The sequence below is a fragment of the Muntiacus reevesi genome, chromosome 2, assembly GCF_963930625.1.
Source record: "Muntiacus reevesi chromosome 2, mMunRee1.1, whole genome shotgun sequence".
In the NCBI taxonomy this organism is placed as follows: Eukaryota; Metazoa; Chordata; class Mammalia; order Artiodactyla; family Cervidae; genus Muntiacus; species Muntiacus reevesi.
In genome coordinates, this window is record NC_089250.1 from 81,754,629 (window position 1) to 81,774,302 (window position 19,674).

Below are 19,674 nucleotides of genomic sequence, written 5' to 3' on the forward strand. Positions count from 1 at the left end.
TGAAACTAACATAATATTGTAAATCAATTATATTCCAATATAAAATAAAAATTAAATTAAAAACTATAAAGCACCTAGGTTGATGTTTTCCTGATGGGTGTGAAATAAACTGTGAAATAAATATATTTACATATTTTAATTGGAAGGCAAAACAAATTAAAACGAAATGATAAAGAATGATGCTGTAATTGTTATAGACAGAAGCCCCTTTAATTTGTGCTTGGAACCAGCTTTCTAAATTTCATTTTAAATTAGACTGTAAGGTGAAAAATATAAACTGAACTGATATAGAAAAAAAAAGTAGCATCAAACACATTGTTTGTCCTTTCAGAAATATTTTTCAGCATGAAAGAGGTACATATAGTCTTTCCATAGCACTTAACCTATACATTGTGTGACCAGCAGTTTCAACATCGTTGACAGTTGTTATACACATGAATTAAAGTTTTCTCGTCTCCAGTTTAACCTTCACCAGTCTGACAGTTATTTTCCTAAACAATGCATCTGATCATGTCACATTTCTGTTTAAAAGCCTTCAGTGGCTCCCACCTTGTTGCAGAACAAATACTAAATTTCTCAGCAGGCCCTATAAAGACCTTAGCGGTTTGGCTCCCCAATCTGTTTCTCTAACCTCTAACCAGTCCCTCTCTCACATCCTTTCTTCCCTCCAGGTATTGTGTCCTGCATGCGGCCACATCCAACATTGCTCCCACACTCCAAACCTTCCCTTGTCCAACGTCCTCATACCAAGCCGGTCCCTTCCCCTGCTGGTCCTCTTCCCCAATTTCTGCTCCTTGATCTCATGTGACTTCTTCAGGATGCTTCCCAGAGAGCATCTCTTCATGGACAACTTACCACAAGCTTGCCATTCTCTTCCCTCTCTGAGTTGCCACAGATTCAAATACTCTATGAATTGTTGATTTCCACAGGTAGGTACCAGCCCTACTGTCCTCTTGGCACTCTGGATTCTTTATCTATGTGTCTTTTCAATACTTCCCCATGGATGTTTAATAGGCATCCATGAAAATTAAAATACCTAAAACAAACCCTCCCCTCCCAACATGCCCTTCTTCCCAATCTCAGTTAATTTCCCTTTGCTGGCTGCCTTCCAGCCATGCTGGCCTCCTGGTTCTTTCCTCAAAAGCCATTCATACTCCTGCCTCAGGACATTTGCAATTTTCTTTGCCTCTGCCAAGAACATCCTTCTCCCTAGCCACTGGGCCCCTCCCTCAAGTCCTCCAGGCTTTGACTCATCTACTAAGTAAGGCTTTCCTTGACCTCTATCTAAAATGGATTCAATGACTCCTGTATCACCACCCCTGTTCCACACAACTTTCCCTTTCCTATTTTCCCTATAGTTTTTTTTTTTTTTATCACTTTTTTATAGGCTGTATATTTTATTACAGGCATGATGGATGAGCTCTGCACCAAAGTTCAATTCAGTGATGCTGACTGAGGAAGCTTGTTAGAAGGTGTAATGCCTGCCCTCATTTACAGAAGTGAGTAGGAGTCAGGAATCCCAGTTTCCAAGCTCCTTTCTGAGTAACTCTGAGCACATTTCATAGATTTTTCAAGATCTATCTTCTATAAATTAGCATTAAAGAGGATAACTGATTAAAAGTACAATAGACACTCAAGGAAACTTAGTGCAATGGCAGCTGTTGTTACTGTTTTCATCATTAGCTAATTTAATTTTTATTTTTTAAAAATTATATCTTAAATTTATTTAGCTGTGCTGGGTCTTAGTTGTGGCACAAGGGATCTTCAATCTTTGCTGTGATCTTCAATCTTTGCATGAAGGATTTTTAGTTGCAGCATACAGGATCTATTTTTCTGACCAGGGATCAAACCTGGACCCTCTGCATTGGGAGCTCGGAGTGTTAGCCACTGGACTAAGTAAGTTCCTCTTTAGCTAGTTTTATAGTAGCATGTGATTTAGGGGGTTGTTCCCTAAACACTTCAAGCCTAGAAAGAAACTTGTTGCTAAATGTAAATATATATATGTGTGTGTGTATCTTTTCTTTGAAAACTAATTTCAGTTTTGAGTTCAAATTATAAATAAAATAAGTAGAAAATGAAGGCATCCTCATTATCTAAACAATTGCTAGTTTCTGTTTAAATAGAAGTCATTTATTTTTCTGACTGGTCTTACTTTTAGGCTCCAAGGCATGGCTTCATTAAATATGACTAGATGTTCAACATATCCCAAAACTGCTCCCTCTTTCAATAGATTATAAAAATCTGTAGCTTTTAAAAACTTCTATATTCATTTGAGGTTTAGATAGAGCTAGATGGTGGTAAGTATCAGTAAAATGGAAAACAGCAATAAAGCTTTTTCATTTTCTTTCAACTATTACAGGGTCATAGTTTCTGAATAAACCTTATTAGAGATTTAAAAATGACACCAGATGCTTGTTTCATTGATATTCAGTCTTGCAGCACGAAAATCTTATTTCTCTTATTTGCATATTTACTACTAATTAAATGAACTGGATAAAAATTAAGATAATGCTAGATTAAACATGGTCACAAATTATTTCCTGCTCTTCCCCTCATGGGATTATACTTTCTCTCCTTCCTTGAATCCAGGCTGGCCTGTGGTTTGCCTAATATTAAGTCTTCCAACATGAAAATCTTATTTCTCTTATTTGCATGTGAAAGAAAGTAAAGTTGCTCAGTCGTGTCTGACTCTTAGAGACCCCATTGACTGTAGCCTACCATGATCCTCCGACCATGGGCTTTTCCAGGCAAGAGTACTGGAGTGGGTTGCCATTTCCTTCTCCAGAGGATCTTCCCAACCCAGGGATCGAACCTGGGTCTCCTGCAATGTAGACAGACGCTTTACCATCTGAGCCAGCAGGGAAGTCCACCAGGGAAGATTTATTTGCATATCTACTGCTAATTAAATGAATTGAATAAAAATTAAGAAGATGCTAGGTTAAACATGGTCACAAATTACTTCCTGCTCTATATTGTGGAAGTATATATTCTCTCTTTCCTTGAATCTAGACTGGCCCTGTGACTTGCCTTGACCAACGGGATATGAAGGTCCTGACAAGTGTAACTTCCAAGTCTGTTGCTTCTGCTCTTCCCCTCCTGGACTGGCGAGACAGCCACAAGAAAACAGGATATCCTGCCACATCAGCCAAGTGAAGGAGGGCTGAATCACCTGCAGACAGCCCTGTCAGCTGTCCAGCCAGGCTAGTGAGACAATCTGGGACCATGTGATCCCAGCAGAGACTCCAAGTTCATGAGTGACCCTTGCGGGAACCAATCCAAAATACAGAAATGTCATCAATAGGGACTTCCCTGGTGGTCCAGTGGTTAAGACTTTGCCTTGCAATGCACGGAGCGTGGGTTCATTTCCTGGTCGGGGAGGTAAGAGCACATAAGCCGTGAGACCATAACACCAAAACATAAACACAGAAACAATATTGCAACAAATTCAATAAAGACATTAAAAATGGTCCACATAAAATATCTTAAAAAAAAACAAACAAAAAAGAAATGTCATCAATAGATGCTTATTGGTTTAAGTCACTAAAATTTGGGGTGGTTGTATAGCAACTGATAACTGAGGCAGCAGTTCTTAAAATAACTTAAATCACAAAAATATTTTCTTAAATATGTCACTTTAATGTAAAATTTCTCTTCTATCAAGTTTAGCCAAGGCCATATAAACAGAAAAGGATGAAAATATGTATGCATGCTGAAGCAGTAAGATGAGAATTGTAACATTCTGTTCAGGCAAACACACAGGGCAATTGTTTTCATGTATCTTTTTTTTTTTCCCCTGAAAAAAACTGGATTCATCCTATCATGGAAGAAATTTAGAAGTTGAGGTACATTACTCCAGAAGTGTATTATAAAACCGACTTTTACGTTAGTTCTCGACTAACTGAAACTATGAAGTGCCTTTTGGGTGCCTCACATTGTACCTTGATCTGTGACTCATGAGACAGGATGCATACCTCCTTTCACATATGACATGATTAGGAGGCAGAGATATTGAATTACTTAAGGGATAAATAACTCTAACCTCTAATACCTATAGGTCAAAACTGGAATGTAATAGATCTTCAGAAGAACAAGAGAGGCTTGGGGTTTGGAGGAGAGTGAGAAGGTTTGGGCCAGGACAAAGGTGGCTGGAGAAGATGGTGATAGGGTGAAGATCTCAAGAGATGAGAAGTCACAACTGTCACAATGGATGGGGCTGGCTCTGCCTCACGCAGACACTATCTGAGGGGCAAGCAGAGAGGAGGCTGGTAGGCAAAATGAAATTAGATTTAATTTTTAGAAAAGAAGTTTTATTTTTTCCCCCTAATCTGCCACGACTCTATCTTGTGGAGCTAAATCTATCTTTGACTATGTGGACATGCAAATATGAGATTGTGTGAGTGTGTGTGAATACAAGTGTATGTGAGAGGGTGTGGGGCTTATTTAATTGCAAACCACCATCACCACCACCAAGAAGGCTTTAACTGATTGAATTCAGCCAATATCCCTTTGGCTTCAGTGATGGAATTCTTTTATTTGTTCAAACTCAGATGTCTTACTAATATGAGATGGCTTACAGAACACACACAAAGAACTGAGAAGAAAATATATGAATACATCAAGAAAGAATAAAAACAGGGAGTGGTAATAAGGTTAAGCTGGGGAAGTCGTTTTTAAAAACAACAACGATTTATTTAACTAAACTTAACCTTCACCGGCGCCTCAGTGCATGTTGTCAAAACATCCTCAATGTCAACTTCCTTGGAAGCCAGCGGCACCTCAGAGCAAGCAGCGCTCAGGTTTCCTGCCTGAACGGCTCTGATGGAGCCTAGGACATCTTGTCAAAATTCCAAACTTCCAGCTTTGAAAATCGGTAAACAATTGCAAGGAAAAAAAGAAATATTTTTTTTCCCCCTTAAATCCTAGGCAAAACACTTCATGGTATTATTTTCAAGAGATTTCCAGTTGTTGTTTTAAAAGACAATAGTTTTATTAACTTGAGTTTTAACCTGTAAAATTCCTGGCCTAGAGAGCATCCTATTTCCTGCCTGGAAGAAGAAGGTTGTAGGATGCAAGGTGACCTTTGCAAGAGGCACCCATGTGTCTCCCAGCAGGATGATTATGCCACTATTACTAATCGTTAAAATGCTTGCTCCTTGGAAGAAGAGCTATGACAAACCTGGACAGCATATTAAAAAGCAGAGACATTACTTTGCCAACAAAGGTCCATCTAGTCAAAGCTATGGTTTTTCCATCATTAGTCATGTATGGATGTGAGAGTTGGACTATAAAGAAAACTGAGTGCCGAAGAATTGATGCTTTTGAGCTGTGATGTTAGAGAAGACCCTTGAGAGTCCCTTGGACCGCAAGGAGATCCAACCAGTCCATCCTAAAGGAGATCAGTCCTGAATATTCATTGGAAGAACTGATGCTGAAGCTGAAGCCCAATACTCTGGCCACTTGACACAAAGAACTGACTCATTAGAAAAGGCCCTGATGCTGGGAAAGATTGAAGGCAGAAGGAGAAGGGGACGACAGAGGATGAGATTGTTGGATGGCATCACCAACTCAATGGACATGAGTTTGAGCAAGCCCCAGGAGTTGGTGATGGACAGGGAAGCCTGACATACTGTAGTCTATGGGGTCACAAAGAGTTGAACAAGACTGATCAACTGACACAACAACAACTGAATCATTATTGCAGTCATCATGCAGAATATTTCTATCATACCAGAAAGTTCCCTTTTGCCAATTTGTAGTTAATTCCTTTCTTTTACCTTAACCTTTGGTGATACTGACCTTTTGTTCATTATTTCAATTATGCCTTTTCTAGAATTTCATACAAATGGAATTATTTATTCTGTACTCCTTGTTGTCTGACATCTTTCATTCAGTGTGGTGCTTCTGGGATTTATCCACATTGTTGCAAGAATTGATGGTTTGTTCCTTTTCCTGGCTGAGAAATATTCCTTTTTGGGATATGGCACAATTTTTTTATCTATTCACCAGTTGACAGACACTCCTTCCCTTAACCTAAGTTTTGGATATAACAAATAAAAATAGTATGGAAAGTCAGGTAAAAAAATAAAAATATTAGATTACTTAAAAAAAAAAAATCAGACATTAAGTTTTTTGACATCACTTTCAGTATTTTCCCTGAGATAAACTGGAACACACTCCCTTTTTTCCTGTTATAGTATTTAAAACAAGCCAAGAAAGTATCTATGTCTACACTGATACCTATATCTCCTCCAGCACATGACTGTGGCTCTCTGGGTGTATAATATGCTATTGAGTTCTTCAGTAGAATCACCCAATGCCATGGCATTATCCCTGAACTGGCTATTTCCCTGGCTGGGTGGGGAAGCCAGGCATTTACCACCTTCATTCAGTGTGAATCTTGTAATATCTTCTGCACAGAGGAAATATCTTGCCTAATGGGAATGTGATTCAGTTCACCTGACTTCAGTTTTAAGAGCTATGTGATGTTATGTGGAAAGATGGCTGCAGTTGGCTTGATGGGTACTCTTTTGGAAAACAAAAGCTCTTGGAATTTTTTTTTTCTAAGACAAAAAGGGCAATACAAGCACAAGTCTTGAACTCCTATTAATAGTCCCTGCAAGCACAGCAGCAAAGCCAGTGCATGCCTGCTTCCAAGTGCTTCTGAAATGACAGAGGGCTTTCAAACAGCACTGTGCATTTTTCCAATGCCAATGCATGCTGGTGCTGCTGTGCCCTGTCAAATACATAATACTGAAATGCCCAACTGGACACCTATTGGTTACAATGTTCTTGGCTGTTCTCCACCCATCATGTCCTGATATAAAATCTACTTAGAGTAGCAAGTCTATTCTTAGGTGCTTCTTGCAGTGAACACTAACTAAATGACTGGAAACTATGAAAACAGGTAGGGATGGTGAGAGGATAATGGCGTGGAGGGCCGTGTAAAATCCCACAGGAACAACCTCTGACAAGACAGGATACCTTCCCTTGCTTCAGCAGTGACCATGATGAGGATCTCTACCTGAAAAACAAGCCTTAAATGAAACCCACCCTTTCTGGAGCCCTTCATGGGTGATCATTTTCAATCCTTTCTGAATAATATCTATTTTGTACACAATGCTTTTCAAAGCACACTGCAAGCCTTCTGAGAACAGAAAAAGTGCCCAAGTGGTTAATTTTCTTTGTCTGTTCCCAGCGCACAAGAACTAGAAAAAGAAAGTATAGGTTAGGCTTTTGCTTTCTCTTTCTCATTTTATTCCTCATGATCAAACATCTGTTTACCAGGTTTCTAACAACAAACTGACCACATACCCCATTCCAAGACACTTTCGCTTTTCTGGTGAAGAAAAACTTTTTTCCCCCCACCCTAGTATTAGTGTATCCCCAGTCTCCCATTTATACACAATCACTGGCTCCCAAACCTTCCTGAGCCTGACCCTGGATGATAATCCCCACCATTAGCCAGCTGGGATCCCCTTCTTTCCCAACTGTCAAGCCTCAGTGCAGACTATAAGCCAGGGCTCTCCATATGGGGGGTGGATGCATACAAAATTGAGGAATTCAGCTTTTTCTTCTAATTCTGTACAAAGAGAGGTAGATCCTACAATCACAGATGGCATCAGAGTGAGAAATGAAGAGCACAAGGTTCTCAGGGATGAGGATGGGACCAAAAGCTGATTTCCAAAGTGCAGGTACAGAGTAAAAGACATTAAAGAGAATGTCCAGTCACATGGATGTTTTCCTGCCAAACTGTCATGGAATGAAACTTGTAGCCCTCATCACTATTCATTATTGAAAGCAACTCTCTTAATTCCTGCTAGCAATTAAAGAAACGGGCAAACTAAAGGAGCGAAGTCCATGCTAAGTCACTTCAGTTGTGTTTGACTGTTTGCGACCCCATGGACTGTAGCCCACCAGGCTCCTCTGTCCATGGGATTCTCCAGGCAAGAATACTAGAGGGGCTGCCACGCTCTTCTCCAGAGGCCCTTCCTGACCCAGGGATCAAACCGGTGTCTCTTATGTCTCCTGAATTGGTAGGTGGGTTCTTTACCACCAGTGCCACCTGGGAAGGCCCGGAAGCTACACCCATGAGTAATTACTATCATTTATAATTGATATGAGTTTATGAGAAATAAACACTGTTTTCATATGTGCTCCGATAGATCAGTTTACTTCATTTGTGGATTCTCAAAGATGCGATCTCAAAGGTACCCAAACAGGCATTTTTGTCATCCAACATGATTCTCTTCTAGTCAGGGTATGTTAGGAAGAATTTCTAAGTTTTCTGTTACTTCAAACAAATCTAAACAGCAGAAACAGAAGTCTCATGTGATGAACAAAGCCAGCTCATCTCTGGAAAACACTTCTCTGCCCCAGGTCAACCAACAGTGCCAGGTCTAAGCTGCAAAGAATAATGATGCAAATAGGAGAGAAGCAAGTGGTATACCTTCAGGGTGAGCAACAGAGGATATATGAAAAGAACAAGCAAGGTCAAAGCTATTTGGCAGAGCTCTAGCTTTGGACTTTGCTAAATGGTATTTAAATATTTAAATATCTGTACCTATGGTTAGTTGTATTTTGCTTTTTCCTTAGATAATCTGTAGCAATTGCCCCAACAGTAACATTATCAGTTTCCTTGAGGAATCTTAGATCTAGAGATTAGATTTAAATTCGGTTATTTACTCAGATTTTCTGTGGAAAATCTCTTTTCCAAAGAGATCATTACAAAGTGGCTACACCCCTTACATTTGGTGACAGAGGACAATAAAAATTAACAAAAGGAAAAAAATGTCAACAAAAGTTATGTTGTCATTTTATTAAGATGTGGTTAAAAATACTGGTAAACAACATACTAAACTAAACGCTCCCTGGATGACCAATGACTATAAATAGACTCAGACACATCATTCTCAACATTCAGAGTGCTATAATGCGGAGTGAAGTAGTACATGAAAAATGCAGATATCAAGTCAGATATATATGTAATTTCCCAGAAGTTAGTGCTATATGGAAAAAAAATCCCTGAAATAAACTCCAAACAATAAACTATTCAAAAACACTTCAGCAGCAGTAATTCCGTACAAATATAAATGTGCTATATAAGTGTATTCACACACTTTTCAGCAAGACTAAACTTTCATACAAAATTATGTTAAAAGCAGAAAATCGATTTGTGTGATTACTCAATGGAATATTTTAAGTGGATTTCAAGTTGCAGCCATTTTAAAAGGCAACATCTTTACAAGTTACTTTATTACACTTTATTATGGTTAAAGAAAAGGAACATTAAGGACTCAATGCTGCCAGTTCAACGCTGGAGATGTGAATTTTGTTGGCATCATCTGTTATGCAACTAACATTAGCAAGATCAGCAATTAATCTTGGAAAAATTCCCCAAACAAAAAACTGATGTGGAGTTTCAAATCTATGATAGAAAGCAATACCTGTAGTATTCTGCATTAACCTGACAGTCATTAGCTTTAAATCTGATAAGATACCCTGAAATAAATCTTTTATTCCCACAGCATTAACTGTGGCACACCCATGTCCCTATGTATAATGCAATTGAAGTTGATGTCATTGATGTTTAGGACAGTATTAAAGTGAAAAGTGAAAGTGAAGTTGCTCAGTCGTGTCCAAGTCTTTGCGACCCCATGGACTGTAGCCTACCAGGCTCCTCCGTCCATGGGATTTTCCAGGCAAGGGTACTGGAGTGGGTTGCCATTTCCTTCTCTGGGGGATCTTCCCGACCCAGGGATTGAACCCAGGTCTCCCATTGCAGGCAGAGGCTTTACTCTCTAAGCCATCAGGGAAGCTAGGCCATTAAAGTGAAGATAGAGCTAAATAATGATATATCAAGTTTTACATTTTTCGTCCTCTCCTTCTCCTCCTCCTTCTTCTTGTTATATTACTTGGTGATTGGTTATGTCTGTAACTGTACATTATATTTTGTTGTTGTCATTTATTCGCTAAGTCATGTCCAACTCTTGCGACTCCGTGGACTGTAGCTTACCAGGCTCCTCTATCCATGGGATTCTCCAGGCAAGAATACTGGAGTGGGTTGCCATTTCCTTCTCCAGGGGATCTTCCTGACCTAGGAATTGAATCCAGGTCTCCTGCATTGCAGGAGATTCTTTACTGGCTGAGCTACAAGGAAAGCCCGTATAATATTTTTTAGTAGATATTTTGGTTAAAATATAAAATAGTCATTCTCAAAGTAGATGTATTAATTAGATATTAAAAGTGCAGGGTTCAGAGCAAAAAGCAGAGCTCAAATCCTTGTTTTCTAACCTGTAGGCTTTAGGGTGGCTTTTTTCCTGGACCACTGGTTCCTCATATGACATATATAATATATACTTACAATAATAAAGAATAACCTCCTTATGGGACTTCTGTGTCATACCAGCTTCCCTGGTAGCTCAGCTGGTAAAGAATCCGCCTGCAATGCAGGAGACCCCGGTTTGATCCTTGGGTTGGGAAGATCACCTGGAGAAGGGAACAACTACCCACTCCAGTATTCTTGTCTGGAGAATTCCATGCACAGAGGAGCCTGGTGGGATACAGTACATGGGCTTGCAAAGAGTCGGACATGACTGAATGATTAAGCATAGCATAGAGACTTCTGTGAAGATTAAAGGTTTTGATATATAAAAAGCACTAGAGCTATATATGACACATGGCAAGAGAGCAGTTTCTAATAGCTGCTCTCATTTAGTGGAGAACATCACAACATTAAACTGTGTTTAGTTCTTGCCCTTTCTCTCTCGAGAGGAAATAGTAGAAATGGGGATCAAGAGGTCATTAATTTGTCCACAGCGTTTCAGAAGGCCTTCTTGATGCTGAAGGTGTGACCAGCAAACCATATGGCACATCCATGCATCTCCAAGGAAATCCTCCTCCAAGGTCTCAGCAACTAAATTATTTCAGCATAACTGCTTTTCTGATGTATTTGGCTTGTGTGAATTATGCAATAATGTTAACTTGTCAGCATTTATCTTAGGGGAGGCAGTTTTCTCTTGTGGCACATTCCAGGGACAAAAGAAAAACAAACTGAATGAAACTCAGTCTTCCAGAGGTAATGATCAATCAAATGATGTACTATATATGGTCAGGAAAAAGAAATGTGACAGCAACTTATGCCTCAAGTCAAAATACTGTTTCATTAATTATTTATTATTTTTATTCACTGCTTTTATTTTACTCAAAAGTAATAAACCATGTTTGGGGAAAAGTTTGACAGTGACTTGTTCTGATAAAAAACATTCAATACTATTCTATGATTTTTAAATTGGCTTAACATTTTTTGAAAATAATAAAAGCAGGGAAAATTTGTCTCTCATTTAAAACTTGTCAGCTACAGGAAACATGTTGTTGAAGCAGATAGACAGTGCTGAGCAGGATTATTTGGCAGTACAGGAAACAGACACATGTCATGTGCTCTGAATACCCAATTTACAAATCGACCAAATCAACAACATCTATAACATGATGGTAGAAACTATTTGACTTTTGCTTTGACAGAAGACCCATGTGGGGGCCTCTGGAGATTGAGATCACTCACAGCGATCTCGGCCAGGGTGACATCAGAGATGATAAACTCACGTTACACTGATTTTATAGTAAAGATTTATGTTTCTTTATCAAAGGTCTTATATTCAGTTTGTTTTCTCTCCTAAAAAAATTGGTAAATTAAAAGTATGAAAATTCTTTTCTTGTTCTAACATAACCACCATTTTGAAGAAAATGCAAATGCCATGTATTTCAAATGAGTATACTCTTTAGAATAAGAAATGTTTGTTTTTATGTTAAATAATGGAAAATTTCCAATATACACAAAAGTAGAGATAATGAACTTCATTACATAGCTTCAACAACTGCCAATGTAAGGCAATCTTATTTCATCTAAATCTCCATCTACTCCTCTCTATTTTGGATTGTTTTGGAGCAAATCCCAGTTTTGCTTAAATAGCCACTTATATATAACCACTATATCAATATCACATCTAAATAGTTAACAAAGATTCCCTGAGGTTTGCTTATGACATTTCTCTGATTATATCATAACTGCTATTTTATGGTTGGTTTGTTCAAGTCAAACATGTGTTTGACCTTAGTTCTCTTTAAAAATAGGCTCTCCCTTTTCCCTGTTTGCTTTTTTTTGTAGATCCTAATTTATTTAGCACATGTAAATTTCTCATGAGCTTTTCTACTAATGGTTTTTGACAGTGATTGATGATCCCCGCTCAAGTTCATTATTTCATTTACAGGTTAAAAAAGGGGTGATTCCAAATTTACTGTTCTTTCTAAGTTAGCTGGATTTCTTCTAAAAAGAACATTTCTTTTATCAATTGATAAAAGAAATGTATACCTTGGTACAACCCAAGGTATAATTTGCAAAGGAAAGGCAGAAAAAAATTCTTTCCTTTATTTACCAGTTTTCATAATATTGAGTACCCAGTATTCTTTGAAAAGTACTAATTTTTTAGTATTATCACAAATCCACAGAACTGTAACACATTTAATGTATTTCAATTATATATGAATATACTTTTTGATTATCAAATTGTTCCATCTCTAACTTGTGGAAGCCCATTCAAGTTGAATCCAAATCATTTTAACACGATCCGTCTCTGGATTCCTCAGCAAAACATACTCAAGGCTCATTCTGAACATCTCCAGTCCCATATCTGAAGCCAGCCATTTCTATAGGAGTGAATCTGTTCCTTAAATGGCAGATGATTTTTGGAGACCAGAATCTGAATGCCTGAGATGCTCATAGCTATTAGGTTAATTGTCTTTCATGAATAAGTTCTGCTTTGCAGAGTCAGAGGTAATAGCAATGTCACCAATAAAAGTAACATTTGACTAGCACCTTCTATGTGGTGTAAATGAGTGAAAAGTCTGCAGAGTCCAATAGTTTCTGTTATTTGAAAAAACGGCCTGCATGAAAATAACATTTGAATTCACATCTAGAGTCAAGTTCAGCATAATTTAATAACATATGAAGAAGTATAAGGAAATGTTTTACATTAAATTTAATTAAATATGAAATAAGGTTTGCAGAGGAAAGGACCTAGTAATGCCTGAAAGATGATGGATGTTTAATAATGTTGATTGTTTATCTCCTTTCACCTTTCCCTACATTTGGAAAATGTACTGGAGCCATACTTTGAGTAATATTTAAGTTTAATTCTTGATTTACCCCAATTTCCTATTTAATCCTCATCTTCAACTTCAGTTTTTATAATCTGTAAAAATACCGAATCACTATGCTGTATACCTGAAACTAATATAATACTGTAAATCAACTATACTGAAAAAAACTAAAAGTTAAATAAATGTGCTTTGTGATAATAACTAAAGTACCTTTATGAGCACCTACAGAGAGTGGTAGCAAAACAGGAACTTATTGCTAATCTCTAATGTAAGGTTATCTATCTTGAAGATGGCTAGATGATAATATAAAATGAGGAAATATTTCTTGGATGCTAACTATATGATGGGCACATATTGGGCTGGCCAAAATTTCTTTCTGTTTTTCCATAACATCTTACGGAAGAGCTCAAACAAACTTTTCTGCCAACCAAACGTATCTACAGATAGCTATTTGCCCACTGTTCATAGAACTTTTTGCCTCAATTCTCTTCAATTGTTCCTAAGTTCTTTGAGGCACCTGGAGAAACCTTCGGAGTCCTCATTCTAGTTTTCCGCATCCATCTTGCCCTTGGAGCCTCGTCCTAGCATGCACAGCTGGGGATCTGTCCAGATGCTGGAGCTGTCTCCTCTTTGTCTCATGGCTGACTGAGGCAGCTGGTCTTATGGTCTGAGATCAGAGACCACAGCACGGTTACTTAAACAGCTGAAGAATTTGGGGAATAGAAGAATCTGGTCGACAGGGTTAAATGATCAGGAAAACAGGATGAAAGGATACGAATGCCGTGAAATCTTAACTGAATAAAATGGCCTGTAAACAGTGGAGACATGGGGGGACTATCACTTCTAAGAATGGAAGTAGTGTTAAAAAGACATTTGTTCCTCTTTTTGAATAAAGTTCACCCAATCAAGCAAGTAAAATGAGACTTTGTGATTATTTAAATGTGATATGGTTTATTTAAATAACTTCATCTGTATCACTGAATTTCACCTGCATGTGGGTAGGGGCTAACCAGGTATAAATTTTTGGAAGAAAGGCCTCTGCTCAAGCAAGCTGTGTTCCACAGCTGATCATTTTCTAGACTCAGAGATGCTTCTGAGTTAGAACTGAAATTTACAGGTTCCTAAGCAATTGTGCTTGAGCCTAATTGCTTATATTTGCTCTTTATAGTCTAGAAATACAATTTATAAACCAATCTAATAGACATTTAAAAATGCAAAACATAAGCACAAATGACTAATTATTGGTTAATTTTTTTTTTCAATTCTGGACCATCATTTCTGCCAAATCACTGAGGCCAGAAGTAAAGAGTTTTGAATTTTTTTTTTTTTTTTGAGAGAACAATCTTCAGCTATTTGTTATGGATCACAAATGATTGGCAAAAGATGCATTTGAATCTAGACCAAAACTGAAACATTTTCTCTTTTCTAAACGCTGCCAAATATTTAAATAGGGAAGATTTGTGCTTGAGAGTATTATAGTTTTCATACACATTCACTACACTGTAAGCACCTCCTCCCTTCCCTCTACTCTCTTATTCTTGCTCACACAAGAATGCATACAAATAGAAAAATATTAATGGCATATACAGACTAACTGTGACAGAGAATCAATGGCTGAATTTGTCAATTACGAATACATCACTAACTGAGCTCTTCCTTAAACTCAACCTTAGGCTAACTCAAGTTGAAAACAAATATATTAATATAACCAGTGAGGCTAAATGAACTATTGATACAATAGCCAATATCACTGGCAGCATTAATTCCTTCTGCCTTGTTCATCTTTTCCATGTTGATATCCCTCAGATTTCCTATGTTCTCATCCTATACCTACTGTCTGAGTGATCTCAGTCAGACCTACGGATTTGGCTGACACCTATATACACTTGTGGCTCAGCTGGTAAAGAATTTGTCTGCAATGTGGGAGACCTGGGTTCGATCCTAGGGTTGGGAAGATCCCCTGGAGAAGGGAAAGGCTACCCACTCCAGCATTCTGGGCTGGAGAATTCCATGAACTGTATAGTCCATGGGGTTGCAAAGTTGGATACTACTGACTTTCATATATATACATATACTGATGGCTCCCACATCTTATTTTCGGTCTCTCTGTTTCTCTTAACAGATGTGCACACTCAGCTGCTCATTGGCTCTTTCCAATTGATGGTCCATAATCATATATAGCTCAAAGTATTAAATTATATTTACCAACAGCATCCTTCCCCAACATTTTCCCTCCTTTGTCCTCTCACTCAAAGAACGACGTTGTTGCTGTCCAACCACCTAAGCACCAAACTTAGCTATTGTTTTCACCTTCTTCGTTCTCTTTGGTGTTCAGCTGGCTCCCAAGTCCATAAATTCAACCTCATTAGCATTGCTCAAATCCACTCCTTCATTCTCTCCACCCTGCCACGCTGCTGCCTTAGGACAGGCTTTTATCAATCCTTCCTCAAACTGTTGTAACCGAGTCCTAAATTACTTCTCTCTCTACCAATCTGTCCTGAAACCCGCATGAGCATCTATACTACTGTGAAGGTTTATCTTTCTACCAGGGGAGTCTTTCAATTGCTTCCCACACAGTCAGAACCACGTGCAAGTTATATAGCTCCAGCTTCAGTACCCGTGGCTCACTCATGAAACATAATTGTGCAGTTTTCAGAAAACTGCTATCAGGAGTTCCTCTGAACAGACTGTTCTTTCTACAAGAATGCCCACTCTCTCCTTACTGGCCTAATGTGTACTTGAACTTCAATATTCAGATGAACTTTTAAACTCAGATACAGTGATATTTCTTTCAAGAAGCCTTTCCTGTCTCACCTGTGAGTTACAAGTCCTGCCTCTCTCTCCTTATGGTATTCTTACAAATTTCTATTTCAATATCACATGAAAAGTAATAGCTGCATTCCTTGTTCTGTTTCTCTATTAAACCACGAAGATGGTGACTTTGTATCTTTGATTCTGCATTCCCATGTCTAAAAAACTCAAAATTTCTGGTCTCAATTCCTCTTTATACTATTAAAATTACTGAGTACACAAAAGATTATTTGTTTATGGGACTATATATTAACAATATTTACCATACTTAAAGTTAAAACTACTAATTTAAAACATAATTTAAAAACAATAAGCCAATCATATGCTAACACAGATAACATTTTTTTTTTTTTGCCGAAGAGTGGTTGCATTTTTTAAACAAAATCTTATTGATAATAGTAGCATTGTTTTACATTTTTATAGATTGTATTAATGTCGACAAGAAGACCGCTAGATTCTCATCTCTGTTTCTGAATTCAATATATTAATGAGATATGTAGTTTTGCTTCATAGATATGTAGAAAATCTACCTCCATAAAGATATAATTAGAAGGAGAGTATTATTTTAATACCCTTTTTTCAGATAATTGTAGCTATTTTACTTTGAAAATATATCTAAACTCAACAGTAGTAGTGCCTTAAGTATGAGATGCAATGTAAAATATAAACTATAGTTTTTATATAATGTGATATTGAAACCCATGGCATTTGGAATGGTTCTTTTAACCAATGCATAATTCTGTACCATCCTGCATTTAAAAAACCCAAAAAACATTGGTTCATTACCTTATGTAGATCTTCCAGATTTCAACATTTGTTTTCAATACAAAATAGTTACATTAATATCACTACCAGTCTCATTATATCTGTCTCAAACCTTTAAAATATTACTAAGTTGTCAAACTCATGTGATGGATATAATTCTTTGAAAATTTTAATTTTAATGGAAAGCTTAAAATTACCATTGGCAACAGGTACTGTCAACTATTTTCCTTTAAATGACAGCTCATCTCATTCATTTTAAGGAAAATATCCACAAAATATTCAAGAGTGAATAACCAAAGTTTGTCTGTTAGTCATTCTTTCAAGTACAAATGGTGTTCCAAGAAAAAAGTGGTTTGTTCAGCTTGCATCTGAAATAAGCACCTGTTTTTTTTAAAGCCAAACATCATGCTTCAGTATGAGACAATTTTATGCATATTTCACATTATGCACACAGAATATTAAACTGATGTGTTCTCAAGGATGGAGATTTAAAGAGATTATTTGGCTTTAGTTTTTTTTAACTGCTTCATTGCACTCAAGTGAAATCTGTGTGGGCAAGAGGTAGTGAAGAATACAATGACTAGTACAGTTCTGTGTCCCTGCCTTGATTCCTGCTAAGGAGTCAGGAGTTTTACTTACTATTGCTTTTATAGCATCAAGGTGGCGCTAGTGGTAAAGAATCCCCCTGCCAATGCAGGAGGCTTGGGCTCTATCCCTAGGTGGGGAAGGTGATCTGGAGGAGGAAATGGCACCCAACTCCAGTATTCTTGCCTTGAGAATCGCATGGACAGAGGAGCCTGGTGGGCTATAGTCCATGGGGGTTGCAAAGAGTCAGATATGACTGAGCATGCGAGCAGCAGCAGCTTACACCGTCAACGTAAATGTCATAGTATAATTATAATCTTAGTATCTTAAAAGAGTTCTGACCTGGTGTACCCTGTTCTGGGTCAGTCTTGGGGGAAAAAATACATCTCAACAGACCATACTTGGGGAACTGATCTAGACAACACCTTAAACATGATGAATGCACAAAACATTTCAAATGAAGAACTGAATGAATGAAATTGTGTTGGCTTTATCTGTAACAGTGATAGTCTTTTTGGTGGCTCAAAGAATATAAATAAATGTGTATGCATGTGTGTGTGTGTACAATAAAGACCTGTCTGCTTGATGAAAAGTAGACCCTTGAGTCAAAATTAGAATGAAAAAGATAGACTGTGCCAAAATTTCCATTTTGATTTGGGCATATCCTAAAGCACAATGATTAAGTGATTCCATTAACTGCACTACCATCAACTACAAGGGAATACAATATTTCTTCATTTCCTATAAAGACTTGTCAACTTATGCCATTTTAACTATTTTGAAAAAAAATTATCTATGTAATACATAACTGAACTACTATTACAAACTTATAAAATAGGGGACAAAGATGGGAAGATTTTAAAGACTTAAAACTGAGTCAGGAATACTGACAAATGGACACAGTGCTTTCTAGGAGATGTAGTTTTCTACATTACATCCTTAACCAGAGAGTTGGTCACAAAATAGGTATATCTTAATGTTACATAAATCAGAAACTCCAGATTTCTGGCAGAATCCCTAAAATCTCACTGTCTTCAATCCTAATCTCATTCAAATGGCCTGTAATCCTGACCATCAGTGTTAAATTTAGCTTCTGTCAATTAGGGGGGTTTGACATGAGTGTGTGTATATTCAGAGAGAGGCAAACTATTAGTTTCACTTAAATGGGAAATCCTTATCAACAACAGGCAGAGAGGTGGTTAACTATAATTCTGCTGACATTGTGTGGAAAGGAAGTGGGTTGTGTAAATAGGTTTGGTTGGGGTATCTAACACCCTTTTTAAGAAAGATATTTCTTTTCTTGTACTCTTCCAGAGTGACAAGTGTAATCCTGGAAAATTTTAATACGGAAACTACAAAGGCAGCAAGTGTTCCTGACAAGACAGTGAGTAAGTAAGTATATTCGGTATAGCGTGTATGAGGTGTCCTTGTCCCAGGATTTTCAAATTGTGCAGACAGAAACTAAACAGATGTGGGGTGATTAGCTGTCCACTCTAGGAGCATAAATGTGGAGAGCTTGTCTGTCAGTGGAGCAAGTTTGCAAATATACAACATGGGAGACTTACCAATGGCCTTAATAAAGCATAAGCAATTCAGTGCTGAAAGCAAGTAGGAAGACTTTTTTTTTTCCTCTTTTTTCTCCCTTATGTAATACTTCTCTCATGTACTCTTAAAAAGTCATTTGATCCTTGCTGATCTGTGGAGGCAGAGTGCCCAATTAAATTACTTCCATTATAAAAGCACATACAGCCAAATACTTTTTATAGCACACGATTCCAAACCTATAATAAGGATCAAGGAAAAGTAGCACAAAAGCTTTTTAAAATTTAATAGAGACTTTTAAACAATTGGTAATACCAAAAAAGGTCAGAGAAAGTGCCTCCCTGTCAAGGACTCAATTGGCAAAGAAATTGTGAAACTGACATTTTGAAACGAGAGAACATTTTAATATTCATTCTATTGGGGTCAGGGCCAGGCTACCTAGAATAACAATTATATCCAAACAGAAGATGAAGACCTTCCAGGAAGAATTACCTTCAAGACAGGCTATATACCTCTTCCCTTGAGATTTACACTAATACATGATAATAACTTATATATACAGAGAGTTGTCCATGTACCATGTACACTGTTAGCACTATATTTGGATTTTACCATTTGATCTTCACAATAATTCTGTGAAATAGGTACTGTTATTATCTGTATCATACAGGTGCCAAAACTGTGGCTTAAAATTTAACTAATGTGTGTAAAGTGATTGAGTGGTGCAGTCAATATCCAAATGCAGGGTTGCTAATTCTAGGTGCTACATTCTTAACTATTGTTCTGGTAGCCTTCTAGAACATCTGCAACTCCCTA

General features: G+C 37.5%; 1 protein-coding gene and 1 non-coding gene across 3 annotated transcripts in view; both read right to left on the reverse strand.

Moving 5' to 3' along the window:
* The window catches only part of CHRM3 (cholinergic receptor muscarinic 3), a 556,385-nt gene that overhangs the window by 170,422 nt on the left and 366,289 nt on the right, over positions 1 to 19,674 (reverse strand). The gene's annotated exons all lie outside the window — the stretch shown is intronic.
* TRNAC-ACA (transfer RNA cysteine (anticodon ACA)) lies at positions 2,792 to 2,863 on the reverse strand. Its single transcript has one exon. It is a non-coding gene; the product is annotated as a tRNA-Cys (tRNA).